This window comes from Salvelinus alpinus, chromosome 23 (genome assembly GCF_045679555.1).
Source record: "Salvelinus alpinus chromosome 23, SLU_Salpinus.1, whole genome shotgun sequence".
Taxonomy (NCBI): domain Eukaryota; kingdom Metazoa; phylum Chordata; class Actinopteri; order Salmoniformes; family Salmonidae; genus Salvelinus; species Salvelinus alpinus.
The window spans coordinates 26,479,337-26,491,812 of NC_092108.1; the positions used below are offsets into that span (position 1 = coordinate 26,479,337).

Here is a 12,476-nt window from a genome sequence, read left to right on the forward strand (position 1 = left end):
CCTTAAAACAATCTAGGAAGCTTGGGGTTGATCTTTCATTGACGAAGTGTACATTTTGTCTAATGCCTAATGGCCTGAACAATGAAACCACACACAGGGTGGGGTTCATTGCAATAGTTCCATCTAGCGTACAATTGGAGAACAACACTTGCTCAAATGCGTGACAGCATGTTCTATTAAATCGGTTTTCTTAATTCTCTGTGATTTTGAAATTTAGATCAGCTGTGTTTAAAAACATATTTTCAACAAAAGAACGTGTTTCTTACAGTGACGATGAAACGCTTTAAATTGATCACGTGCGTCCACAAGTTCCACGTTCCAGTCCTTGTCAGCTGATATCCAATTTCACTATATGCGCTGTCAATTGTCAACGCAACCTTTTCTATAGTGGATGTTCTTTACTGCGAAACTAATGTAAGTTAGAATATATGTCCTGCTCAATATTGAAATGAAGTTAATAACGAACGTTTAGAAGCAAAACAGTCTAGCGTAGCCGACCACACAATCCTCTAAAACGTGACTTTTCTGTGGGTGACTGTTACAACCACCAAATATTGATTTCATGTCCCGGATATCAAAGCTGATTGCTGAATGTTTTTTTAATCACCTGTTGCGCATGGAATCTAACAATAACAGTTTGCCCAGGTGAGGTGAGTCAATATGAACCCAGAAGTGTCTATTTATTTTCATGATGTATGCTAATTAAGTCACAGCACAGATTGTAACGTTGTTGCAGATTTAGTAAGTGTCAGTCTGTAATGTCAGATAGGCTACTTATTGAGCAATTTGTTGTCAGGTTGGATACGTCTACATCTGGCCTGCTACTTTGGACACAAAGATGTTGTGGAGGAGTTACTTAAGGTGAGAATACGGACTTACTTATCAATTGTTAATGTATTACACATCATCACATTTACTTATATAGTACTTAGTTGTATTCAAATGAATGTTTAAGCCTTGTGTATGTGTGTTATTAGGATGGTACTGATGTGAATTTGCAGAATAACTTGGGAATAAACATTTAATCATTTCATGTGATTTTCCCAGTACTTTCACGTGTGTACAATGTGTGTTCAGGTGTGCGGTATGCACAGCTACTTAGTATTGCATTTCTATGGAGAATGTAATCCTGTTTCTTTTACAGGAAGTAGTTATTTTGCTGTTACGATACCTGTGCCACTATCATCAACGGGACAGCCCAGGTCCCTATATCTGTCTACGAGGATAATGCGACCATCGCCATGCACGAGGGTAAGTTGTGTGATTGATGGTCTCGCTTCGTCCCTGCACTGGGTTGTGTTCAGTAGATGAAAAAGGTTTTGAAATGGCATGGTATTTTCTGAACTTGTCCAATAAGAACACACATTTTCAGTGGGTCGAGTGAGATTTGAAACAGAATTAAATGGGGAGGTACTTTGTGAACTTGTCCAATAAGTACACATATTTTCCTTTCCTGTTGCTTAACATTTTACTACGGTTTGCCCTACTGAACACAACCCTGGTTTACAAACGCTATTTAATTTGTGCACAGCTGCAGAGATTAGAGAGGAGGGAGGAAGGAAGAGAAGCTTCTGGAGGTGGACAGAGTGGGAGACATCAGCCTGTCTCAGCTGGTCAGCATCTGATCATCCCTGGCCCTCCACTGAACCTCTCAACCTCAAGGTGGAGTAGAGTAGAAGCCTGGCTTTCGGCTGACTGCCCAAATGGTCTTCTTGATGATTAACACTGTATATCATGTTATATTTCATCTTACATTGTCATCAGCTTGGTTACTGACTTTGCAATTGAAGAGGTCAACCTTGTCCTTCAGGAGAGGATGCAAGATTCTGCCACAAAAACTTGTTTGGTTTTATACAAATTTAGTTTGCACATTTATCAATTGCTTACATGCAGAGTTAACTTACATGTGTCATGCATGTTAAGTGGATGTATAGACACCATGTGCTTAATTCATTCATTCACTTTTGATGTCTTACCTTTCTCAGCTCTGCAAGATGCAGCCTCCAGACATCCACTGTAGAGACCTGCCTACAGGGGGCAGAAGCAGTGTGTCAGAAAGATGCTGAAGTTTGGAGCCAGCCCCAGCATCAAGAATGAGCAGTATGTAGCAACTGATATGTCCACCGAAGAAATTAAACACATTATTTTTTATAACTATGGTATACCTTTTTAATAAATATTAAATAGGCTTGTGACTTACATGTTTGGATGGATATTACTTTATGAAGAGCCTGGATGCAGTTTCAAATCACTTGCATTTCATAATGTATAGAACAGGCATATAGATTTTGCCTAACATTTACAAAGCAAAATCTACTTAGTCGGTGTCTATGGGTGAGTCCCAAATGACCAGAGACTTTTACCAGAGCCCTATTCTCCCTGGTCAAAATAGTGCACTAGAATAAGGTTCCATTTGGGACGCATATGTGTTGTATTCACTGCCTCCCTCCCTGTCAGCTAGCAGGATGTCATTGATAAATGACTGATAAATGGCTATGTTCTGTTGCAGACCAAACCGTTTTTGACCTGGCCTGCAGTGAGGAGATTAAGCAGATTCTGGTGGGCAGTCATGACAAGGTGAGATGCGAGAGGAACATTGGAGCAAAAAGCTGCTGATTCTGTGATTCTACTGAAACAAAAATAAAAAATTCTTCCCCTAGAGCAGGGGTGTCAAACTCATTTCGCATCGTGGGCCACATACGGCCTAGGGAGATGTCAAGTGGGCCGGACCATTAAAATTATACCATACTCTGCTATAAATAACCAAAATATCATGTCTTTCCTTTGTTTTGGTGTAAAGAAGCACAAGAACATTAGGAAAATATTGAAATTTAATGAACTATCCTTTTACAAAACATTTCATGAAACACCTCATATTTCCTTAGACAAATGTGCAATTTACTTTTATCATTCACAAATATGCATTGCAACTGATCCCACTGATTGTACAAAGGCACAAAACTTTAATTGGTACTGAAAAATATAGTAATGCACTTTAAGATTAAATGAGACTTTTTAAAGAAAGGAATTTTTAAACCACTTACACATACGCATATAAAATCTAAATGTAATCCCTGCGTACACCTTACAAACTAAGGAGAGTGATTTTAAATGTGTAATGAAGAAAGTGTTCGCCTGTCCTGTAAATCTGTAAACTTCATACATGAAACATACATACACATACAATACATACTGAAAATTTATGGAGTTGTATGAACAGTAGAATTCCATCACACAACTTTTGTTTTGAAGCTGCTGACTAACATTAAAGTGCACATTTTTTAAATCACCACAGTAAGGATTCATCTTCACAGAGCTGTATTCTTTCAATGCAAACAGTATCTAAGGCAGCATTTTAAAGGTGTTAGTCTAGTCTGGACTTGTATTTGTTCCTGAAACTTGGCATCTTTTGGCCTGTACAAGTGCATCAACACCAGGTGTCATGTCCTGACTAGCTGTCACTTTCAGAATGTCATTTAAGTGCTTGTTTGTGAGCCTTGAACGCATTTTTGTTTTATTGATATTCATCACTGAGAAAATTTGTTCACAAAGGTAGGTTGTCCCAAACATGCACAAAATTTTAGCAGCCAGGGCTGTTAATTTGGGGTACCCTGGTAGTAGATACTGATAAAATCTGTCCAGACCTACAGAGGCAAATTTGCCCTTCAAATCTGCATCACACTGCAAATCAATTATCTCTAGCTGAATTTCGACCGGCAGATCAGAAGCTTTAACTGTGAAAGGTGAGCGAAAAACTGAAAATTCTGTCTCAAGTTCACCAAATACCTGAAAACGTTTCTCAAACTCCCGCAGTAGTCCTGCAATTTTGTCTTTGTACCGTTTCATGTCCGCATCAGGTCTGGTCACACACACATCTCTCAGACAGGGGAAATGAGCAGGGTTGCCATTTGCCAGTTGCATCTCCCACAAAGTCAGCTTCAACTTAAATGCATGTATGTTGTCAGAAAACTGTGTGACAACTTTTTTGCGGCCTTGCAACATTTTGTTCAGATTGTTCAAGTGTTCAGTAATATCAACCAAGAATGCAAGGTCCCGTAGCCATTCCTGAGATTGTAATTCCAACACCGGTTTTCCTTTTTTCTCCATGAACTGTCCGATTTCCTCTCGTAGATCAAAGAAATGCCTCAGCACAGCGCCTCGGCTTAACCATCTCACTTCAGTGTGGTATGGCAGGCTGTGGGTAATGTTGCTGTCGCTGAGAAGTTTGTCAAACTGACGATGGTTCAGACCTCTGGACCGGATGAAATTTACAGTGCGAACAACCACCTCCATGACGTGGTCCATTTTCAGCGACTTGCAACACAATGCCTCCTGGTGCAAAATACAGTGAAATGTCCAGAAACGATCTCCTCCATTAAGGGCTTGTACTTTGTCTTTGAACTTTGTCGCGACACCTGCTTTCTTTCCGACCATGGATGGCGCGCCGTCTGTAGCCAGGCTGACAGCGCGGGACCAGTCCACTCCAACTCTGTCCAATGCAGCAACGACAGAGCCGAAAATGTCCTCGGCTGTTGTGGTGTCCATCATTGGCACCAACTCAAGAAACTCTTCAGTAACAGTCAATGTCTCATCAACTCCTCGAATAAATATGGCCAGTTGGGCCACGTCTGTGATGTCAGTGCTCTCGTCAATTGCCACGGAAAATGCAATAAATGACTTGACTCTCTGTTTCAATTGACTGTCTAAATCTGCCGATAGTTCCGAAATCCTCTCTGCTATAGTATTCCTCGTCAGGCTAATATTGGCAAAAGCTTGTCGCTTCTCGGGACATACAAGTTCAGCCGCCTTCATCATGCATCGTTTAACAAAGTCACCGTCGGAATACGGCTTCGATGCTAATGCTATTTCGCTAGCAATTAGGTAGCTGGCTTTTACCGCTGCTTCACTGACTTCTCGGCTCTGGATGAAAGTTGACTGCTGTTTCCTCAGACCCGCCAGCAATTCGTTAATCTTATCTCTTCTCAGTTGTCCTTGCAAGCCGTCATATTTTTCGCTGTGATGAGTCTCGTAGTGGCTTCGAATATTATATTCCTTCAATACCGAAACTTGTTGCAAACACACCAAGCACGAAGGTTTTCCGTGCATCTCTGTAAATAAATAGGACGTGGTCCATTTTTCTTTGAAAATTCTACACTCCTTATCTACTTTTCTCCGTTTGGATAACGACATTTTGGCTAATGAGGGTGTAGCGGAGAGGTAGAGACCAAGGTATTAACAACGTCGTAACAAGCAGCAGATGGCGCATTGATACCGTCTGCTGTTTTCAGTCTGTCTCAGTGATGCGGCTTGTCTTCTACTCTGATGGAAAGAGTGCGCCCCTTAGCGGATAATCCATGAATTGCAGCGAATTAAAAATATTAATTCCATGTCTTTTATGCATTTTTTCCACTTTCAAATTATCCTGCGGGCCTGATCGAACCTCCTTGGGGGCCGGTTCCGGCCCGCGGGCCGTATGTTTGACACCCCTGCCCTAGAGGATATGACTTGTGTTATGCCGAACGTTGAAGGCCTCCTATGTGTGTCTTTTGTATTTATTCTAAGCAAATATGAATATACACTGCTCAAAAAAATAAAGGGAACACTTAAACAACACAATCACACTTCTGTGAAATCAAACTGTCCACTTAGGAAGCAACACTGATTGACAATAAATTTCACATGCTGTTGTGCAAATGGAATAGACAAAAGGTGGAAATTATAGGCAATTAGCAAGACACCCCCAATAAAGGAGTGGTTCTGCAGGTGGTGACCACAGACCACTTCTCAGTTCCTATGCTTCCTGGCTGATGTTTTGGTCACTTTTGAATGCTGGCGGTGCTTTCACTCTAGTGGTAGCAGGAGACGGAGTCTACAACCCACACAAGTGGCTCAGGTAGTGCAGCTCATCCAGGATGGCACATCAATGCGAGCTGTGGCAAGAAGGTTTGCTGTGTCTGTCAGCGTAGTGTCCAGAGCATGGAGGCGCTACCAGGAGACAGGCCAGTACATCAGGAGACGTGTAGGAGGGCAACAACCCAGCAGCAGGACCGCTACCTCCGCCTTTGTGCAAGGAGGAGCACTGCCAGAGCCCTGCAAAATGACCTCCAGCAGGCCACAAATGTGCATGTGTCTGCTCAAACGGTCAGAAACAGACTCCTTGAGGGTGGTATGAGGGCCCGACGTCCACAGGTGGGGGTTGTGCTTACAGCCCAACACCGTGCAGGACGTTTGGCATTTGCCAGAGAACACCAAGATTGGCAAATTCGCCACTGGCGCCCTGTGCTCTTCACAGATGAAAGCAGGTTCACACGCACGTGTGACAGACGTGACAGAGTCTGGAGACGCCGTGGAGAACGTTCTGCTGCCTGCAACATCCTCCAGCATGACCGGTTTGGCGGTGGGTCAGTCATGGTGTGGGGTGGCATTTCTTTGGGGGGCCGCACAGCCCTCCATGTGCTCGCCAGAGGTAGCCTGACTGCCATTAGGTACCGAGATGAGATCCTCAGACCCCTTGTGAGACCATATGCTGGTGCGGTTGGCCCTGGGTTCCTCCTAATGCAAGACAATGCTAGACCTCATGTGGCTGGAGTGTGTCAGCAGTTCCTGCAAGAGGAAGGCATTGATGCTATGGACTGGCCCGCCCGTTCCCCAGACCTGAATCCAATTGAGCACATCTGGGACATCATGTCTCGCTCCATCCACCAACGCCACGTTGCACCACAGACTGTCCAGGAGTTGGCGGATGCTTTAGTCCAGGTCTGGGAGGAGATCCCTCAGGAGACCATCCGCCACCTCATCAGGAGCATGCCCAGGCGTTGTAGGGAGGTCATACAGGCACGTGGAGGCCACACACACTACTGAGCCTCATTTTTACTTGTTTTAAGGACATTACATCAAAGTTGGATCAGCCTGTAGTGTGGTCTTCCACTTTAATTTTGAATGTGACTCCAAATCCAGACCTCCATGGGTTGATAAATTTGATTTCCATTGATAATTTTTGTGTGATTTTGTTGTCAGCACATTCAACTATGTAAAGAAAAAAGTATTTAATAAGAATATTTCATTCATTCAGATCTAGGATGTGTTATTTTAGTGTTCCCTTTATTTTTTTGAGCAGTGTATTTTGAAATATACTGTACAATCTTGAACAGAATGGAATTATTTTATACCTACTATAGAATTACTATATTTGGGAACTGATGTTTAGTGTTTCTGAAACTTCTGAAAACTGACATTGAAATGTAGTGATGCTGTGTTTGACCCTCACAGAGTGCCAGTTTTCTGGGATGGCATTCCTATTGGGTGGTCATTCAAAACGGAGTTCAATTCTGGTATCCAAGACAGTGAGTCTTTAAGCTACTTCCACCCTTACTCTCCTCTCCCTTCCTCCCTATTGGATACACAGCAACCTGCTCCTCTTTTCCCCTGAAGAGCCTGAGGCAGTGCAGGGATATCTTTGTGTGTTTGTTTCCAGAAATTATGCAGTGGCTGGTGTCCGGAAGCGAGGCTCCAAGGCTCTGATGAAAGCTCACTGCAGAGTAGATAGGCACCAGGGCACTGTGTTCTCCATGCTCTACCACACATTAAGATGTGGACAGCACAACAGACAATTAGTTAACCTTTCACGGTTATGTACAGACCTACCCTCCTCCATTCTTGCAATGCATATCTGTCACATTATGTTGACATTAGAAAAACCTACTGTCATATCTTTAATGTCTATTGTTTTTATGTCTGTCACTCATTTAGGTTTTATGTCATTCATGTTCCTCTCCAGGTTAAAGCATGGGACTAGTGCTTCTTCAGCCTCCAGTGCTTTGATCTTTGGTCTGTCAGGACCCGGTGCGAGAAACAGTCACTAATAATCGTCAGAACCCAGAAGATGAGGCAGACACAGCAGTACTAGAGATGGTGGTTTAATTAAAGAACAAAATCTTCAGGCAAAGAAACTAAATCCACAATGTCCAAAAATAAAGCCAAGAGGCACAAAATGGAAATCCTCCAAAATACAAAAGAAACTCCACAAAGTGGTAAAAAACAGCAGGGAAAAACAAACCTCAAAAGACTACTCAAATAATACACAAGAACTAAACCAGAGAACCTCTGGAAAATCCAACAAGAGAAATATCTGTATAAAACAAGGCTGGGGCTGGGGCTGGGTGCTAACTTACAAACACTGAGCAAGGAACTGAGGAACACACAGGGTTTAAATACTAACAAGGGAACGACCCACAGGTGCAAACAATAATTAGAGCAAGAAAAAACAAAAGGTACAAAAAAGGTGCAATGGGGACATCTAGTGACCAAAACCCGAACAGTCTTGGCCAAAACCTGACATGGTCTCCATCACTTTAAGGTGTCATCCAAGATGGATCCAGAGGCTATAAGAAAAGGGGACGTTCTCCTAGTATAGATTATGTGGTTTGGGACAACGTACTTCATAGTTTACAACACATAGGCCTAGTTCTGTGAAGTGTTTTTATTTGTGCTTGTATGTACATGTGTACAGAGATGGTTGGATGCCCTGGAGGAGCATGTGGCCAACAGCAGCTGTCACTCTACCCAGGAGCAGACAGATGAGGGGGATGAAGATGGATCTTGGCGACCTCTGTCGTGGTAATTTCCTGTATTACTAAATTATGAGAGTTTACAAACCACACACAAGTCAGAGTTATATTTTAAATTCCATCTTTAATTATATGAGCTTCACCATAGCCCTTTTGACTCTCAGATCAATTCAGTGTCTATAAATGAATTCTCTGAGTGCTTACAAAACAATTCTTAGTATCTTTTATAGCCAAGATACACCCCTCTCAACTCACATGACGAACCACAGATCTTAGGAACTTCACAAAGGGCCTTTTACTTGAAAGAAGAGTATCCCATAGCCAGATAGCATTAGCTGTACATTATCGTTCAGTTTGGTCTCTTAGACGAGGTTCTACTTCTCGTTCTTGGTACTTCATAGTACCAAAACATTACCTCATCCAATGGCATATATCAATTGTCAATTCTAGATACTCCCATCTCAAATACAACCCCTCTTCTCCCCACTCCTGGAGAAGCTCACTAAGGGGAGTGAACCTCTAGGTCATATACTATGGAAGATAAGTTCAACATCAGAGGGGTGGTATAATGGTTCCAGACACTGCCATACTCCTCCCCCCAATGGGAGAAGGAGGGTATGACTGGAGTACAGACATAGTGGAGCCCTTCTCATGGTTTCACAGATATATACACCTATGAAAGACAATGTTCAAACCTGACTTCTCCCTTTCTGATATTCTGCCTATTACCAGACATGTAAAAGACAAGCCTGGCCTCTCCCCTCTCTGTGCCCCAAGTGACTTTTCCCTAGAGAGAGAAAGGAAAATGCAACTGCCAACAGTATAGTCCAAAAGAAGACATTCTAATGACAAGTATAAAGTAAATAAAACATCTTATTTATCTATGTTACCTAACTAATTCTGATTCAGCTACGACACCTCACAGACTCCCTCCAGGTCAGATGAAGTCAACACCAGCGGTTCCCAAATATTTCCGTTCCGGAGCCCACCAAATCACTATCAAAAGCTCTTGATCTAAAATAAATAAACACTAAAACATTTTGCAGACCACCTGCACTGCGGACCACAGTTTGAAACCACTAGTCTACACGCACACACCCAGACCGGAACTCAAACCAACACAGATTCCGACTTATTCAGGGCTAGCCAATCACAGAGTTCCATTGTTACCTTATTTTTAATATTCTACTCCAGAAAAGTGACAGTTGGTTTCATTTAGCCCTGCTTGTGTGAACACAAGCTAAGCTAGCCCAGGCCCATTCAGTTGTATTGATGCTTACACAATTGTTTACAAGTGGGCTGTGTTCTTATTGGCTCATGCATTCATGGTGAATGGGAAGCCTCAAGCCCCTCCCCCTGCTGTGACTGGCCAGTAGCTGTGTGTGACAAGGGAGGGGTAGTGAATTGGCAGGGGCTGATGGCTGTGTATGTATAGAAGGGAGGGTTTGTGTGTGTTTGTGTGTGCACCTGTCCTAGCGGCCGTGCCCTTGGGACATCAGTAGAACAGAGTGGTAATCACTAGCGAGCCTGTAGCAAGGACACAGCCCGAGCAAGATCCGCTTTTATGCTGAGCTCTGCACTCTGCTTGCAGATCAGTGCAGGCACACACACACGCTCTTGCTTAAGGGAAACACTTGGCATTTGGAGTCGGAACTTGTTGCACGTGCTTATTAACACTCAGGTAGAGACACATGCTTTCACACACACACACACACACACGCGCGCGCGAGCGTTCACAGAGGCAGGCACACTTCTACCACCCAGCAGAGCATCCCGAGGACAGGAGAAGGAAAAGTGACAGCAGCACCCTCTATCCACTCAGCTACAGACAAACATCCTCTCTTTGTTTTTCATTGTCTTCTGAACTACTATGGGTCTACTTGCATTAGGCTGCTCTTTATAATCTGTGCTTGTTTCATTCTGAGGCTAAGTACTTGAAGGTTGTTCAGGTGAGTGTTTCTTAAATGTATTTACTTTACCTTTTATTTAAACAGGGAGTCACCATTGAGACCAGGGTAGGGTCTCTTTTGCAATGTACATAGATAATTAAAAACAGGCATTTTACATTCAGAACAAGTCATCTTGACTGCTCTGATGGTGAAGTGTGCCATTGAGTGTGCATGAAGAGGGTTTTGCATAGTGTTCAGTGAATTTACAACTTTTATCTGGTAATATGCATTTTATGACATTGGGTTTTATTGCAGTGTACTCTGTCATGTTGTTAGAGCATTATAAGAGGTACCTGACGAAGAGCTGAAACTGTTTGTTTTGGGAAAAAATTGAAAGAGTAGAGAATTAGTAGAGGATTTAGCAATACATTTTACATACAGTAAGGACAAGCTGTGCTCACAGTGCTGCTGTATTTAGTGAACTTGGACTTCAACATCTGGTGCTATGACATTTCCGGAGGGAAGGTTGTATGACAATAGAGTCCCTCTGCAATACAGAAAGAGCAAGGCTGAAGTCCTGGTTTTAATGTAGTAAGTCACTGATGATATGGCTGCAATAATCAGCCAGTATTTCAGCAACTTCATGGTAAGAAACCTACACTACATGCCACCTTTCCAACAAGTCCATTTTCCCCATTTGTGCCCTGCTAGAGCATCCCCGGTCAACTGTAAGTGCTGTTATTGTGAAGTGGAGACGTCTAGGAGCAAAAATGGCTCAACCGCGAACTGGTAGGCCATACAAGCTCACAGAATTGGACCGCCAAGTGCTGAAGCGCATAGTGCGTCTGTCCTCGGTTGCAACACTCACTACCGAGTTCCAAACTGCCTCTGGAAGCAACGTCAGCACAATACCTATTCGTCGAGAGCTTCATGAAATGGGTTTCCATAGCAGAGCAGCCACACACACGCCTAAGATCACCATGCGCAATGCCAAGTGTCGGCTGGAGTGGTGTAAAGCTCGCAGCCATTGGACTCTGGAGCAGTGGAAACGTGCTCTCTAGTGTGATGAATCACGCGTCAGCATCTGGCAGTCCGACGGACGAATCTGGGTTTGGCGGATGCCATGAGAACGCTACCTGCCCCAATGCATATTGCCAACTGTAAAGTTTGGTGGAGGAGGAATAATGTCTCGGGCTGTTTTTTTTATGGTTCGGGCTAAGTCTCTTAGTTCCAGTGAAGGGAAATCTTAGCACTGCAGCATACAATAACATTCTAGATGATTCTGTGCTTCCAAGTTTGCCGAAGGCCCTTTCCGGTTTCAGCATGTCAATGCCCCCATGCACAAAGCGAGGTCCATACAGAAATGGTTTGTCAAGATCGGTGTGGAAGACTTTGACTGGCCTGCACAGAGCCCTGACCTCAACCCCCTCGAACACCTTTGGGATGAATTGGAAATCTGGCTGCGTACAGGTCTAATTGGCCAACATCAGTCCCCGACCTCACTAATGCTCTTGTGGCTGAATGGAAGCAAGTACCCGCAGCAATGTTCCAACATCTAGTGGAAAGCCTTTCCAGAAGAGTGGAGGCGGTGGTATAGTAGCAAAGGGGCGACCAAATCCATATTAATACCCATGATTTTGGAATGAGCTGTTCGACAAGCATTTGGCCATGTAGTGTATGCTTGGAAAAGTTTGTATTTCCTTCTCACCTTTTCGGATTAAAAAAAGACAGTTTTGAGCTGGCATTCAAATGACTCCACAGTGGTTGGATACATTGCCTTCTGCTTGCTGGTCCTGGGCTAGTGCTGTCTGATAGCGCTCAGAATATCTAGCAGCATTCTAGAAGATTCTATCCATAGTAAGCGATGCAAAGTGAGTGTCATAAACAAGGCTCACTGGCCAGACAGTCGAAACAGGATTGGTTGCTTGGACAACGGATCACCGGGATGTCTGAACAAGCACAACGATGTGTGTCGGCTCCATCTCTGAGTTGGATGTGTGAGATCAGACTAATGGGATTA

At 43.4% G+C, this 12,476-nt stretch overlaps 1 long non-coding RNA gene across 1 annotated transcript; it reads left to right on the forward strand.

The window, feature by feature from the left end:
• The first annotated feature begins 272 nt into the window (after nucleotides 1-272).
• LOC139550679 (uncharacterized) lies at nucleotides 273-2,199 on the forward strand. Its single transcript, XR_011670108.1, has 5 exons — nucleotides 273-650; nucleotides 797-861; nucleotides 1,145-1,251; nucleotides 1,532-1,662; nucleotides 1,986-2,199. It is a non-coding gene; the product is annotated as an uncharacterized lncRNA (long non-coding RNA).
• Nucleotides 2,200-12,476: the final 10,277 nt, after the last annotated feature.